The sequence below is a fragment of the Thermobia domestica genome, chromosome 11, assembly GCF_964235325.1.
Source record: "Thermobia domestica chromosome 11, izTheDome1.hap1.1, whole genome shotgun sequence".
Lineage (NCBI taxonomy): Eukaryota > Metazoa > Arthropoda > Insecta > Zygentoma > Lepismatidae > Thermobia > Thermobia domestica.
This window is the reverse complement of record NC_137464.1, coordinates 245753246-245768706: the sequence shown is the minus strand read 5'-3', so window position 1 is coordinate 245768706 and position 15461 is coordinate 245753246. Positions and strand designations below refer to the sequence as shown.

Genomic DNA, 15461 nt, shown 5'->3' with positions numbered 1-15461 from the left:
AATGAAAAATATAAACAAATATATGAATTCTGGAAAAGACAATAGAGAGGATCACGCGAAATACGTAATTCGGATAACTAACGTTAAAATCAGTGTTAACCGTTAAGTTGTTAACGAATTGACTCCATTAACGAACTCAACCGAGATAATCACTTTATTTATCTAGTGAAAAAAACAGAATTCAAAAATCCTCTCTCATTCGGATTATCGTGTGGAGTAACGGACGGATGTAAGTCACCGTTACCTATGAAGATGTTACCGGATTTGACTTCATTAACGAATTCGACTGATATAACTGCTCTATCTATCTATTGCAGAAAATAGAATTCAAAAATTTACTTTCATTCAAAAGTTATCGTGTGGAATAACGGACAGACGGATATACCTATTAACATTGCAATCTTATAAGGCTTACTGGCGTGATCCCAACGAACATGAAAAGTTTACAAAACAGCACCATAATTTCAGTTGCTGGCAGAAGGGCAGCAAGGCTTTCCACCAATATATAAACAAAAAAAAAAAAAAAAAAAAAAAAAAAGGGAATTGGTACGCTTCCACTAAATGACGTCTCTGTTTAGAAGGTGAGACAAATACCATCTAGAAAATACTATTAAATTAACTAGCTATATCAAGAATCTTCTCTGGCTAACATTTACCATTTGTGTTCTATTCACATTAATACTGAAGCCGGAAATGGCAATCGGTGCCGTTTCCGGTTGGGATAGGGAGATAAGAACTGACACAGAACCTACATCGAAACTCTATTTCTGGATCTCTCTCTCTCTCTCTCCGCTTCTGCTCTCTCATAGCTGTCGACCAACAGATGAACAGTCAGCCATCCTTAAAAAAAAAACTTGCATAATTATGCACAGAGAAGTTCGAAAGTCTAAAAAGTGGTGCACAGCATTCCAAAGATGAGATGGCCGATGCGAAATTATTTCGTTACATTTCTTTAATTCTTTCATTACATTAAGATTAATTCGCGCTTTCTGCAACATTTTTGGGAGATAATGTTTCATAGTTTTCACCAGTGACCTTGCACATCGTTAGCGAAAACTGGGTCACAGTATTTTTAAAACAAGTAGATAAACTTCGTTTCAAAATTACGAGGGAGGATCAGAAACTAAGATTACAAGGCCGATATTTCAGGAGTTTCGTCTGTTATAGAGAAATGAGGAGTGTGCGGTAATTTTAATGCATGGAGTTGGCAACTATGCTGAGTTTCAGCCACCCGCCTGCTATGGCGCTAGTTGTATGCAAATAAAAAATGGCGACTCGTTTGGAAAACTGGTCTCGCGAAGAAGTCCCCTCAGTTATGAGAATTCTGTGAGCGAAACATGTAACCGCGGCTGAAATTCATTGGCAGTTGGTACGAGTAGACACTGTAATGTTACGTCAGCAGGTCGCAGAATGGAGTCGAAAGTCCGTCCGCATACAGCCCAAAAGTCTACCACGCTGCTGAAGCAGTTTCGCTGGGACATTATCGACCACCCTCTCTACAGCTCGGACCTCGCTCCAAGCGACTTTTACCTGTTCCCGCACTTGAAAGAGCACTTGGAAAGCTCAGATGCTTTGCTTCAGATGAGGCGGGAATTCAAGGCAACGTGGCTAAACACGCAAGAACAGGATTTTTACCAGGAGGAAATCTTCAAACTCATCCTACTATGGGACAGGTGCCTCAACTGATATGTTGGCTGTATTGATTGAATGAATACTGATCACCCCTCGTAATTTGAAAATAGGAATATGTCGTGAATGTCTACTAATTTGAATGCAACTAGCATAGAAACATGGTAAATAACTGCACAACAGTCTATTTCATTTCTAATACATGAAACGAATAGTAAACACTAGGCTCACTGATACCTTTACGCTTCTCTTCTTCACTGGGGAGGGAGGGAAAAAAAGAGAGATGGAACGGAGGAATGCGCTTTACAATCAACCACGTGAAACTGCAAAAAGACCAAAGGCTTTACAATGTGCTTTAAATTTTTCAATAAAGAAACTGTGTGCCGAACTCCACTTTCGTTGGGTTATGCATTTCGTGAACAGACTTTTCAAGATTTAGAAACTGTTTGGATAGAGATACATGTTTATTAAAAAGGTACCAATTCTACCCTAACTAATGTCCTGGCTCAACTGTGATTGGTTAACGAACACTGTAGAGGAACCTGTGGCCCCGCGTAGCGTAGTCGCTAACGCTCTCGCCTTCGGTGCGAGCGGTCCCGGGTTCGATTCCCGGTGGGGTCACTCGGTCGAAAAAGTGTAACAGCTTTTTCAGGCCAGCCACCCTGAATGAGGTTTTCCTGGGTTTTCCTCATTCACACCAGGCAAATGCCGGGGTGGTACCTAACTTATAGGTCCCAGGCCGCTTCCTCCCTTTCCCAATCCTTTATTCCTTCCCTTTCCCCGGATTGTGTGCTCGCCGAGGGACGTCATCCCTCAAATCGTGAAGGGCTAAATGGCCTTAGATGCCGAAAACCCAGAAATCCAAATCCTAAACCGTAGAGCAACCATGTCAAACTCAGCATCCCAAATGGGCCAAAGATACATCACTATTCAATAGTGCAGGATGCAAAAAAAACGCTATTTTTATGCTTAATGTAAATTATTAAAAGGGTAAATGCCTACGTATGTAAAGTCCTACCTAATACCGAAGTTTCTTAAAACATAAATGGAACGTAAGGAAATCCAGATATTAATTAGATACCTATTGTATTTTACTTCGACGTCTGGCATTTTTTCCCTTCAAATAGCTTTCGGATGTTGCGCATATTGTCAGCACTAGCGAATGAATGTTGGCCAACCTGGTTCTCGCGAAGAACTTTTCAGTAAGTGAGGAAAGTTGTTCACACTGTAAATTAATATACTTATCAAGATTTAATATACTTATCAGGTGTGTTCTAAAAATGGCGCCCAAGGACAACAGAACGGTATTCTACTGGTCAAAATAGAGCAAAAGTGCTACATAACGAAATACCCTCCTGGGCTCCCTTCAGCTGCTATGGGAAATCAAAAATTCACTATATAGCAAAATCGCAAATTAACTTGGAAATATTAGCATTGTTCTACAAGTTCATCAAGCACTTACATCTATTATTACGCTAACAGCTGTTCCAGTGTTAATGTCTATCGAATTTAATCGACACCTGGAAAGAATCGATGTTAACTATTTAATGAATTGGTAGATCTACTCTATGTTTTTCTTTTATTTGCGATGTTGCCACATAGCGCAATTCGCGTCTCCAGACAAGGACCCGAAAGGTGTACAATTATATATATTTTGCACTTTATTTTGACTTGTAGAAAAGTGTTTTGTAGTGTGTGGGCGCAATTTTCAGAACATCCTATATATATTTTTTCTCGGGGTAAACTAAGGGCCGCAGGAAGGTAAGTCAAAGGCCTCATGCGGCCCACGAGTTTGACATGCCTACCGTAGAAATATGAGCTCAGATATCAATACACTACTTTTTTCTTGATCCCTTCCCTTCCGGACAAACGCATTATATCATATCCTGAAATAACTACGTTATTTGTAAAACATGAACACAATTTAAGAACCCCTTTTTAAAAAATCATTTTAACAAAGTCATCCCATCAGCATACATACCACAATACTTAGGAAAAGCATCTCACAAGGTACATTCGCGAAGTGTCCCCTCGGGATTCGTCTAAAATTGGTTTAAATGCAAAGTTCTGAACGGCCCAACGAGTATTGTACTAATTTTAGCGACCCATACGGGTAATTTGCATATTTATGGGCCTTAATAAGAGTTCATACTCTACTATAACGCTTGTTCACAAAATTGCTTTTAATTTCTTTAGATGTAACTGAACATGAATGTGGGCATATGCAAAACAAATTGGATGAAGTACTGCTTCTCTGACACGTGTTATCCACACCAGCCGCCATCTTAGATCCGCCATATTGGATTCAACTTTCGGTTTTTCAAATTGGAATAGATGCATGTGATACACCAAATTCATACAAAATTTTCTCAGGAATTCATTGGTGTAGTGAGTTTTACGGTAGCTTGCACTATTTGCAAGGTATTGCATGTTAAATATGAGGCACTTCACAAATTCAACCATCAAAAAGTTGTGCAGGGCCCCGTTTGTATGTGTGACCTTTTACGTTATTTATTATTGACGAAATGTTTTTTGAACGAACATATATACAGACACACAGACATAAATAGGATATGGTAGATTTTCACCAAAATCTGGTCGTATCTAGATTTACATTAGGCACTTTGTTCATAATACAATACTTCCTTGTTATACGTAGTATAAAACGGAAGTAATAACAATCACTCACGGAAAGATTATGACACCAATGTTGTAAAGAGTTTGTTTATACCTACAGTACTTTTCCAGTTAGAAATTGTTTTGATTTATCAACATCAAAAACGTAGGCGTAACTGATATTCTGCAATGCCTATTCGCGAAGTGCCTAGAGGGATTTAACATGTAATATCTCGCAAATGGTACAAGCTACCGTAAAACTCACTACACCAATGAATTTTCGAGGAAATTTTATATGAATTTGATGTATCACAAGCACCTATTCCCATTTGAAAAACGAAAGTTGAATCAAATATGGCGGATCCAAGATGGCGGCTGGTGTGGATAACACATATCAGAAAAGCAGTACTTGATCCAATTTATTTTGCATATGCCTACATTCATGTTCAGTTACATCTAAGGAAACTAAAAGCAATTTTGTGACCGAGCGTTATAGTAGTGTGTGATTGAAAATGAAATGAAATGAAATCTTTGAGTTTTACGTCCCACGGTTATGCCGGTTAGGCTAAAGGAGACGGTGATAATGAGTAATGAATGAAATGGTGGAATGAAGAAAGTGGGAGGAAACGGGAGTACCCCGAGAAAACCCACGAGCACGGTGTTTGTCCACCACAAAGTTCACTTGGCGGGGGCTGGGATCGAACCCGGGACCCCAAGCACCAGAGGTGAACGCTCTACCACTGAGCCACCGCGCCCCCCTAGTGTGTGATTGAATTCCGGGTATATGAAGGCTCATAAATACACAAATTGCCCATATCGGCCGCTAAAATTAGTACAATACACATTGAGCCATGGAAAACTTTGCATTTACATCAGTTTTACATGAATTCCGAGGGGACACTTTGCGAATGTACCTTGTCAGATAAAATTACTGTCGTCAACAGTAAGATGGGAGAAAACATTAAAAATTAAACACAAAGCAAATCATATCAACCGAGAAAATACACGACCCGCTCGGGAGAGTAATGCTCTCGGAAGTACGTTTTTTCGCGCGCTACTCTAGCCAGCTGTTTTACGCGCTATCCTAGCCAGTTGTTTTAAGTTGGTCACAAAATTTATATCATGGGGTCAAGGTGGAACAAAACGAGCCCTGTGGGGCTTCTAACCCGTTCCTACTACTACTACTACTACTTCTTCTTATTTATACAAAAGTAAGTAAATCACTTTTTTGAGTATTATTTTCATCTTATTTTAATAAACAAGTTCCTAGGTCGGATTTGAACCCACGCCGAAAGCGAATTCCGTTACCAGCAGCTCGCGCTAGGACGCTCGGCCACGAGGGCCGATAGCAGCAAGCGTTTGATTTCTGGTATATGAATGCTACGTGGCAAGAAATGGATAACGCCAACCAATCAGAACCGTGTATTTCGTTCATACTTCTGGGAGCATACTCTCCCGAGCTAGTTCTGAAAATACCCCTTTCGCTTGAAAATATTAGTGATGTTTATCGGTGCATGGTAAGACCTACACGCTCACTGGCACAATCATCAATGACCTCCATCTTGAATCCAGATCGAATATCCATTTTGAAAGACACGGCGTCTTGTAATCTATCAAGTTGTATTGAAATGTTACAAGACACTCACTGCAACTGCCAGATTTTATTGGATTCCTTTATACCAGAAATTCAGTGCTCTCTGATTGCCTCTTAAAAGAATGCAGAAATACTTACAAAGTTACAAAAAGAACTAAAAAAATATTTGTGTGGAGTACTGTAGTCAAGCGCAGATGTCAAGATAAAAATGAAATAACAGAAATATATCTTGGAAGAATGTAAGAAGCAACAAGCAACTCAGAGCATAAAAAGACGTTACAATAAAATGAAATGGATGAAATTTTACGTCCCACGTTTATGCCGGTTAGGCTAAAGGAGACGTTGATTATGAGAAATGAATGAAATGGTGGAATGATGGAAGTGGGAGGAAACGGGAGAACCCCGAGAAACCCACGCACACGGTGTTTGTCCACCACAAAGTTCACTTCACACGGGCTGTGATCGAACCCAGGACCCCATGCACCAGAGGTGAACGCTCTACCACTGAGCCACCGCGGCCCCATGTCACAATAAAGTAGCAAAAATTGTAGAACCAAAGAACACAATGTAAACTGATATAAGAGAATCTATCATATTACAAATATAAGCCCCACCCCGTCACGGAAAATAATATCTTCAAACTACACTGATTGTGAGACAAATCCATCACCTACAGACAAAAACTATAGCACGCCATAGATCAGATATTGTCTTCGTAGACAAAAAACTTAATCGAGCTCGTCAAAACTTAATCGAGCAAGCTTGTAGAATATGAAAGGTGCCGCTGAGTGCAACAGTGTTATGCAGTTGGCGTTCAAAACCAGCGCATTACTTTTGAACATGGGAAGACGAATAAACATCAAATTATATATGAAATAGTTAAGATATGGTACCTCGATTAAGAAATGTCAAATCGAGAATCAAAAAGGTAAAATATTCGAACTCAAAATTCAGTATTTGATTTCCGGTGGAAACGTGTAACAGCTTTTTACCTCAACCGAGTGAGGCTTTTCCTGGTTTTTTTCTCATTCACACCAGGCAACTGCCAGAATTGTACCTAACATAAAGGTCCCAAGCTGCTCCCGTCCTTCCCCATTTCTTTCTTCCTTCCCTATTTTCTCCGGGGTTGTGTGATTGTCGAGGAACGTCATCCTTGGTACGTAATGGGCAAACATGACAATACATGCAGAAAGCCCAGAACTAGAATTCTAATCCCTAATCCTAATCGAGCTCTAATAATGGATATCGTTAATTTACTATAAAATTTTGTCGTAATGCTAGAGAGATGATATTTTGGCTGATTCTGGGTCAATGGGTCTGTCCAGGTCAGCGGATCACCGGGTCAAAGAACCGAGACCCGATCCCATGAATCGAGACCTAATCCATGGATGTGTCCTGCAACTTGTCTTATACGCATTGCTTTTCTTTGAAAGAAAAACTACGTTGTTAACATCTAGATTTTTCTCTATTTCCCTATAAATGTGACATTCAGTTTAGCCAGCCAAACACAATTCTTTACACTCGTTAACTTTTTTATTACTTTTCGCGCCAACTTTACACAGTGTACTTTGAATAGATTTTCTATTAAAATAATCTATCACATTATTTTTAAAGCTAATGAAAAACACAGACATCAAAAAGAAATGTGTAAAACATTTATCTGTCCATGAAACATTAATCATTCTTCGTCTGTGTTGTCATCCAGAGATCGCCAAATACAGATATTTTGAATAGAGCCGTGGACCGCTTTATCTTGATACACTGAGGATATGTTTGGAAACAGTACAATTGGAATGTTTCCCTGAAACACGGGTAATAATTCATACGAGAAATGAGAGCGAATGTTATGTCCAACATTTTGGGACTGACAGAATTGGATACAGATAGCAAGGAGATAATAATGTATTTATCAGTGTATGTAGAGATTGTATGTATGGCCCTGTTCATACGGAATGAAAAGTTGTGGATAGTTTCAGCTTTCACAAGCAGCAGATGGATCAATGTATATTTATATTACAATTCAAAATGCATGTATTGAAAATGTTTTTTTTTTTTTTTTAACAATTTACATCATTCCTATACAAGATTTACAATTATTATTATTATTATTATTATTATTATTATTATTATTATTATTATTATTATTATTATTATTATTATTATTATTATTATTAACAGCTACATCTTGGTTGTAGAAGGTTATTTTGGTTACTTTTATTTATTTATTTTGCTTTCAAATAATTATAAATATATTAAAACAAGTACGTAACTTACAAACAATGAGCATATGTTTGTTTTTTAAAGAGTGTCACTAAAAAGATCAAATAGGCGATACTTTAACTCCATGTAACTCAATATTTAAACGTGTGGGAGGCACGGTGGCTCAGTGGTAGAGCGTTCACCTCCGGTGCTTCGGGTTCCTGGTTCGATCTCAGCTCGCGCCGTGTGGACTTTGTGGTGGACAAACACCGTGCCCATGGGTTATCTCGGGGTTCTCCCGTTTCTTCCCAGTTTCTTCATTCCACTATTTCACTCATCTCTCATTATCACCGTCTTCTTTAGCCTAACCGGCAAAATCGTGGGACTTAAAGATTTCATTTCAATATTTAAAGTATTCCTCAAACTTATCAAGTTTAACAACTGGAGACAATTTTGGCTGGTTGTCTGGATTGGTCTTTTTCAGGACCGGAAGTATATGAGACGTGGACCTAGAACTTTACAGTGTATCGGAACCACATGACCTCCCACCGAGAATAAAACCCAGGTCTTCTACGCCAAAGGTACGCAAACTATGCTTCGCGACGACAAACAAAATTCACAATTCACTACAAAAAATCAAATTAATAAGTGCAATAGAAAGATTATTTGTCTGCCTTTTACACTAGACTAGGAACCGTGAGGAAATAGTGGTGATTTGTGGTTAAGCAAATTGTACAAAGAAGGGGCGTTCTGCCACTGTAAGAAAATGTGGTTATCAAGAGATAATATCAACTGTTCGCGAGGAGTTCATGAGGCGTTATGATACGAGTTGCACGGGGCGTTATGACACTTTATTCTTTTAAGACAGACATTAAAGTGGTGTCACAGTCCTCTTTACTTAATGCATGATACTGATTAAGCATTAAACTTATTGTTTTACTTCAAGACTTTTCATGTATCAAATAAAACGTGTTTTCATGTTAAATATACCCACTTAATATAGTATGTTAAACATCCAATGTTCAGGAAAGACAACTTCTACCTGGATCCTTATGTGATGTCAGTTTCCTGCTCGTATTCTTAGTAAACTACACAGAGAAAGCAAGGGGAAGAAAGCAAACCTGGTATTGATAGAAAGGCAATCACGATTAATCGAACACTGCCAAGACTGTCTTATTTCATCTCACCTAACCCCTCTTTTGTTCGACTTCTTCCGTCTGTCCTGGCTCTGATCGTGAAAGCTAGCTACTACGTCATACATCAGTCACGTTGAAATGACTGCTCTAGGGCTTAGGGAAGGAATGTTGGTTGGTTGATTTAGAATAGTGGTTCCCAACCTGTGCGACGTGAAGAGCGAGCAAAACGGAGGATACTACTGGTAGAATTGTAATGATCAATTACAATTTACTTTTAGCAAACTTTACTGAAGCCACATGTGCAGTGAAGTAAGCAGGGTTTCCGAAGAGAAATGCCAGGTAAACAAAGCTGGAAACTGATTTCGAATTATGCGCTCCTGTTCAGCACCAAGGCTACATGAGACGTGAACCTACAGCCAGAATCTGAACCAACTGGAAATCAATTACGGGTCTCTCGCTTCGAAGACGCATATAATCAACTCTATGGTCTATTGAACCCTGAGGTTCAATGCCGCGTTCACAAAAGCTCTCCATTGACTTATGTTCTTAGCCAACTGGATCCAGTTTCTACTTTGCATTCCTATTTCTGCGAGATCCATCTTAAGACTCCCTATCACTCCGAAATTAAAATACCGCTAATTTTACAGTAATTATGTGATATTTTCAAATAGATAAAAGATAATCGAAAAGTGGATCAAGACCTCCCTAGATGACGTTATTTTGCATGAGGTAGCGTTATCACGAGTTACCTTTAGAAACGCGAAAATAAATGCCGATTTTCTAAATGGCTAGAAACCGAAAGCAGATAAGTGAGTCTTGATAACTGTATCTCACACAAGATAATATTGTCTAGGGAGCTCTTGTTCCACTTTTCGATTATCTTTTTTCTATTTGAAGATATCACATAATTACTGTAAAATTAGCGGTAATTTAATTTCGCAGTGATAAGGCCTCTTAATATTGTCCTCTCATCTGCATCTAGGTCTTCCTAATGGTTGTTTTCTGATTGAATTTCCAGTCAAAACTTTGAAAGCGTTCCTACTTTCTTCCACTCTGACTACATGACCTGCCCACCTACTTCATGACCATAACAGTGTTTGGTAAACGATATAAATTATACAATTCTTCGTTATGAAGTTTTCGTCATTCCCAATTTCCGTTCCTCTTGGGTCTGAAATATTCGTCTCAGGTTCTTGTTCTCAAATACTTTCAGTCTACGTCCTTTTCTCAGAGTAAGTGACCATGTTTCACAAAGATACAGCACAACAGGTATGATTACCATTTTCTATATTTTAAGCTTCAATTTCTCGGCATAATTCCCGACGACAAAAGATTTTGAATTGAATAATAACACGACATCCCTGCTTTTAGTCGATATTTAATTTCTTCGTGAAAACGGTTTTGGTGTGTTATAACTGATCCTAGATTTGAAAGTATCCACTTTATCGAAAATGTTTTGATATTTTTAACGCATCCATAATTTGCAGTATTACGATTCCGACGAACTTCCATGCATTTAGTTTTCTGCATTTACTTCTAATCCCATGTCCCTGAAAGCGTTTAATAAGGCGTCTGCATTTCTTTCTATTGTTCTCTTATCATCCCCTATTATATTTACATCATCAGCATACGCTATAACCTGATGACACCGCACACACATATATATATATATATATATATATATATATATATATATATATATATATATATATATATATATATATATATATATATATATATATATATATATAAGAAAATGAGAATAATCACGATCTATAATTAAACACGCCAACCACACATATAAAACGTTCAAACGTCTCGGGTAAACGATTTTCAAAGCCAGAGAAACCGCCCTAAAGCAAACAATCTTGTAAAATACAATACGAAGTTAACGAGAAAATAAAGATCTCAGTTCCCTTTGCAGGGAGGAGAAATCCTTGAAAGCCTTGCATTGACATTCCCGGCTGAGGTTTATGAACTGAGTCTCGGTGCTGAAAATTTGTGGGACATTTCTAGCTTATTTCTTCTTTTATTCCCGACTCCATTCTGGGAGTTAACTCGACATAATTATAAGATATTACGGAATAAAACACGCTAAATGAAACGAATTTTCTCTTGACTTTTTAGAAAGATCAGAGCAATGTGACTGGAAAATTGAAAAATGCTGAACGTTAAAAGTATATAAACTGCCAAATTTATAGCTCCGTCTGGTGCAATAGAGAAAGGACTCTATTTTATTTCCAACTATATGTCTGGTTGGCGAAATACTGTTTGAGTTAGATTCATTTGTATTTTTGTGTAACAGTTATTTGTTTGAAAACATGAAAGATTTTTGTCATTAATGATTTTTTTTTTTTTACATTTTTTTCCCATAAGCAACTAGATAAAGATCTATATCTTTCACAACTACGGCTCAAAGAAAGCAAACGTTAATCACCGCAGAAATGAAATACGAATATTGAATCGTATTCTTGTACTAGTACCGTTAAACGGGTGCCTAAATGAGCCTGGCCACTCATCCATAAATAATCACGGTCCCTTTTAGGTCAATGTTACACAGATCTATATTAGGTGTAACCATACTCAGAAAAATCAGTTATCCAGACAGTAGTATATTTCACCAATATACAGAATACGTATGTTTATTACGTAAATCTGTATGTGACATACGTTATTCGTATGCCGTGTACGTACTGGTTTTTTCTCGCTTAGATTTTACATCATGTCGCTGCAAGTATATTTGACACCTGACAGTCTTTTGCATGTTACGTACTTCAGCTGTATGTTACTTACGCCCATCTATATGCGGCATCTTGACCGCACATACACAATATCTAGTTTCTTTCGTCATATGTGACGTCATTTAACCCTTTCGGCCCTGATTTTTTGTTTACCCACCGATTTTATTTTTATTTTGTATTATTATTCTTTTTGACAAATGAAATACAACCGTGATTTTGTATGCAGGTGTCATATTTAGAGAATTATACGGTCGTAAAATTTGCGTGCAATAGGGTTGAAATACGTATATAAAATACAAAATGGCATTAATCGAACACATCATTGTGATCTACTAAGTTTAGAAACTCAAAACACATCATTAAAGCACGAGCAGGGTTTGTTGCAAATAGTTTGTTTCGCCAAGAATAAAACAGCCTACGTGGCTGAGCTTCGTCCATTGTGATAGCCCCTGCAACTACTCTACAAGAAATGCGTGTAGCTACCTGACAAATGATGAAAGCGCGAGAGAAATAGCGAAAAATGATTTAGAGAAGTTCAAAGAATACTGACATGAAAACCCAACCATTTTGAATCCTCCAGATTAAGTATATTAATCTTAAAACATGATGTACACATATGTTACCGCCACGGCCGAAAGGGTTAAATAAATTACAAATATCGTAAGGTTGAGAGTCAAAATTGCTAATATAGTGTATTTTTCTCTAAATGTCTCACTTGAATGTGTAATAGGTGGCTTAAAATTAATACTCGCCTGTAACTTCATATTTAGCATATCTCACTTAACCACATACTGTGCTTCTTCTGGCTGCCTACTGTAGTTATTACCTGTGTATATTGTCGAATGGAAATAGTTAATTGGCATTGTTTCATCTGTTGTTGTGTTACAATTCAATTCACACTATGTTCCTAGTACACATAACAAAATAGATGACAACACTTCTAAAAATGCATACCATTACAACATTATTTTCGTGAAAGATTATGGGAAATACGCGTATATGATCTTCGTTACTTGATATAAATATCAAAAATAGTGTAAATCTTTGTTCATAGTATAAAAAAAACATTCTTACTAGCAGTTACTAGATATTCATGATGTAAATCGAAGGAGATGCCCACAATAAGGGAATTAACACAGTAAAGTAGCAGTCAAACTCTCTTGTTTTTAACACCTACTTTATTATTGTATTTTTGCTGAGTACATGTGAATCGCTGTATGATGCATATAGACAAGTTGTACGCGACATACGGAAAATCCGTAAAGATGTTGCATATGTACAGTACGCATGTTGTGTCTAATCGTACGTATACGTACAGCAGTGATGCTCTCTGATAGATGAACGTTATGGTAAATACTTCTTACAATTATGTTGCGTATTAAATCAGTATATCCTTATTACTAATCCGCACATACGGTCACGAATATGTATGTACTGTTACTGAACATTACGTCACACGAGAAATGTCATTACACTTATACAGAAAGTACGCATGATATACATATTATTTCACTTATACATTCACTACAGGATGCAACACACGGATAGCCGTGAAGTCCAGAAATTACACAATTAGTGATGAGCGCAAGAGTCTTGGTCTTGCAGTTTTTGCAAGAGTCTTGCATGCAAGACCAAGACCAAGACCATACCTGCAAGACCAAGACCAAGACCAAGACCAAGACCAAGACCAAGACCAAGACTCTTGCGCAAGAATCTTGCACAAGTACAGGCACTACTTGATTTTTTTTTATATAATGTAAAAAAGGAGATGGGTTTCTTGGCTTCAGTAAAAATGCTGCTGGAGCTGGAATAAATGTGTTCCCAGTAGTTTATGCAATCCGTGTGAATCGCTCTGCCCCTGTAGCTTATAGCAACAGTATGTCGTTTTCTGAATTGGTTGTTCGCGTTTTCTGTAGATATTACTCGTTTTCAAGCCACACAGGTGTCATCTCGCAACATGTGAGGTTTTTTGGTGGACAAACACCGTGTACGTGGGTTTCCTCGGTATTTTTTCGTTTCCTCCTACTTTCTTCATTCCACCAGTTCAGTCATTTCTCATCATCACTGTCTCCCTTAGCCTTCGATGTTAAACTAGATACTTCATTTCATTTCAAAGCACATTAGTGGTGTTCTTCCAAAACTAAAGAGAAATGTAGTATTGAACATCGGTAATACCGTACACCATAGGTGTCGACTGCATGCGTATGGCCTTGGCTTCGAGACTCAAGCATCCGTTGGAAATTTTCAACGTGTGCTCTTAAAACTAATATCGAAATGACATTTTCATGATATTGACAAAAACTTAGTGCATGTGACCGCAAGTTTGATTTCATGGGCGGATGCTTATATATTGAATAATTGTTTATTAATATAACTTTTAGCCTCCTTAGGTATACAACACATCAAGGATTGAACTATATAACATTATACTGCAACAATAAATTTATATTTTCAACATAGATTAGGTTTGCGCCTGGGAGTGTTTTCATAATTTCACTTTGATGGTAAAACTTAGGGGAAGGGAAGGGGGAGTTATAAAATAATAAATAAAACTTAATAACTCTTGAAACAAACGACCAACCTCGATCATACTTTTAACATAGTTGAGGTTCAAGCGTGGAATGTTATCTGTCAGTTTACTTTGAGGAGCAACGTAGGGGAGGAGGAGGAGGGGGAGATGTACAAAAATCAATATAAATAAAAATAAATTAAAACGACTAAGTTTGTGACTTAATAACTCTTGAACCGATCTCAATCAAATTTTTAACATGTATGAGGTTCGGTCCTGAAAAGGTTTTTAGAGTTTTTTCAGTTTGATGGTAGAACCTAGGGGAGGAGGAAGGGAGGGGGATTGTGAGTTCTTCACTCTTAAACCAGCCAATCGATCTCAATCAAATTTTCGACATAGATGAGGATCGGACCTGAGGTGGTTTCTGTCATATCACTTTCACGGTGCAGTTTAGGGGAGAGGGAATGAAAGATATTTAAAAATGATCGAAAATGACCGATATTAAAATGGAGTCTATAGTTTTCGGGGTTGCTCAGATAAACAGTGACACTTCCGATGCTATTTAAATCCAAGTTCAGCCCCGTAGCTTGGTGGGGAAGATAATATATATAAAAATGATCGAAAATGACGATTATTGTTGAATCCATAGTTTTCCAGTTCGCTGAGCCTCGTAACTTGGGGAGAGGGAGATACATAATAATGATCAAAAATGACCAAATATAGTGCCGAATCCTTAGTTTTTGGGGTCTCTGAGACGAACTGTGACACTTCTGATGCCGTTGAAATTCAAATTCAGCCCAGCAACTTGAGGAGGAAGAGGGGAGAGAAATATAAAAATAATTGAAAATGGCTGATATCAGAGAACGCTTTACTAATAGTAAAAAGTGACTGACTTACAAAATATATTATTATTATTATTATTATTATTATTATTATTATTAATAATAATAATAATAATAATAATAATAATAATAATAATAATAATAAGTTTAACCCAACGAAGTGGGTAATTGATGTTAGTAATCCATATTCACAAG

The 15461-nt window shown here is 37.5% G+C and overlaps 1 protein-coding gene and 1 non-coding gene across 5 annotated transcripts in view; one reads left to right on the top strand and one right to left on the bottom strand.

Annotated features, from left to right (window-relative positions):
- Positions 1 to 15461, bottom strand: part of LOC145664880 (spermatogenesis-associated protein 20) — a 336902-nt gene that overhangs the window by 88806 nt on the left and 232635 nt on the right. The gene's annotated exons all lie outside the window — the stretch shown is intronic.
- Positions 2176 to 2250, top strand: TRNAR-UCG (transfer RNA arginine (anticodon UCG)). The gene has a single exon. It is a non-coding gene; the product is annotated as a tRNA-Arg (tRNA).